This window comes from Eumetopias jubatus, unplaced genomic scaffold (assembly GCF_037043125.1).
Source record: "Eumetopias jubatus isolate StellerSeaLion01/CBP00866 unplaced genomic scaffold, mEumJub1_p1.0 scaffold_2, whole genome shotgun sequence".
Taxonomy (NCBI): domain Eukaryota; kingdom Metazoa; phylum Chordata; class Mammalia; order Carnivora; family Otariidae; genus Eumetopias; species Eumetopias jubatus.
In genome coordinates this window covers 152,823,556-152,825,362 of record NW_028274808.1, presented here as the reverse complement: position 1 = coordinate 152,825,362, position 1,807 = coordinate 152,823,556, and the positions used below count along the sequence as shown (strand labels likewise).

General features: G+C 36.8%; 1 non-coding gene across 1 annotated transcript; it reads right to left on the bottom strand.

Annotated features, from left to right (window-relative positions):
- Nucleotides 1–271: 271 nt before the first annotated feature.
- LOC114206872 (U6 spliceosomal RNA) lies at nucleotides 272–378 on the bottom strand. Its single transcript, XR_003608731.1, has one exon. It is a non-coding gene; the product is annotated as a U6 spliceosomal RNA (small nuclear RNA).
- Nucleotides 379–1,807: the final 1,429 nt, after the last annotated feature.

The window sequence follows — 1,807 nt, the reverse complement described above, 5'->3', positions numbered from 1 at the left end:
GTGTATTTATTTATTTATTTATTAACATATAATGTGTTATTTGTTTCAGGGGTACAGGTCTGTTATGCATGAGTCTTACACAATTCACAGTGCTCACCATAGCACATACCCTCCCCAATGTCCATCACCCAGCCACACCATCCCTCTTACCCCCCTCCACTCAACAATCCTCAGTTTGTTTCCTGAGATTAAGAGTCTCTTATGGTTTGTCTCCCTCTCTGGTTTCGTCTTGTTTCATTTTTCCCTCCCATCCCCTATGATCCTCTGTCTTAAAAATATGGAACGCTTCATGAATTTGTGTGTCATCCTTGTGCAGGGGCCATGCTAGTCTTCTCTGTATCATTCCAATTTTAGTATATGTGCTGCTGAAGCGAGCACCAATGATAGGTTCTTAATAAGCCACAGTTCATCTTTTCTTATGCAAAAGACCTACTTTGTTCAACTGAAACCAGAGAGAAAAGCAAGAATTTGGAATCTATTAGTGACAGATACTTTTGGTTTAGTTTAGATCTGAAAAATGCAATGAATTTACTTAAGACAAAGTCAGGCCTTTTTCTGATATCTCACACCATGACTAGACTATAAAAATCTTGTTACCAATCATTTATGAATTCCTACTTAGTCATAATTTTTTGTTCATCCTGATAATAATACAAAACAGTTATTATTGCTTTCTTTTTAAAGGTGAGAAGATAAGAGGGTTTAAAGAGGTTAAATGTCTTATCCTAAATCACACAGATAGTGACAGGAAGGGTATGTTTGTCTAAGTGCAAGTCTCATGATATTTTTCTAAATCGTATCACCTCTGCGGCAGATGGATCCTAAGGTAGCCCCCATGATTCTTATCCCTTGATGTTCATGTCCTTTGAGTATAGGTAGGAGCGGTGACTTGCTACTGGATGACAGAATATGGCAAAAGTTAATGGATTTCACAGATGTAATTAAAGTCCTAAATCAGTTGAATTTGCATTAATCAAAAAAGAGATTATCTTGGGTGGACCTGATCTAAATATACAAAAGCCCTTAAAATAGAGACTGGACTTTCTCTGACTGAATGATTCTCCTTGTGGGCTTGATGAAGTAAACAGCCATGTTAGAGAAGCCTACAAGGCAAGAAACTGTGGAAGGCCTCAAGGACCTGAAAGCATCCCCTAACCAACAGTCAGAAAAATATGAGACCCTGAGTCATATAGCTGCAAGGAAATGAATTTTGTCAACAACTTAAATTAGCCCTCAGATGAAATCTTCTTCAGGCAAGCCACCAGATGAGAACACAGCCTGGCTGTCCCGTTGATTATAGTTATGTGAAATGCTGAGGACAGCACGCCTCCAAGCTGTACCTGATTCCTCATCTACAGAGATTGTGAAATAGTAACATGTGTTGTTTTAAGTTGCTAAATTCGTAGTAATTTGTTATGCAGCAATAGAAAACTAATATAATCCCAGAAGTATTCATTCAATTAATAGTTGTGGAGTATTTTCTATGTGCAAAGTACTATGCTAAGGCCATATTAAATGCAAAAAATAAAGTTATTTTCTAGAATTCCTGCTGTCAAAAAATTATAGCTGCAAATAATAGAATCATGTTGGCACCCTGGTACCCTTCAGCTTCTTCTAGGACATTCTATTAGCCTTTATTAGGAATCCTTAATAATCAAAACATAACAGGGAGTGATATCTATTTTCTAAGGATTTTTCTTAAGTATTTATTTCAATGCCAGTCAGTTAACATATAGTGTTACATTAGTTTCAGGTGTACAGTATAATGATTCAACTATTCCATACATCACCCTGTGCTCATCACAAG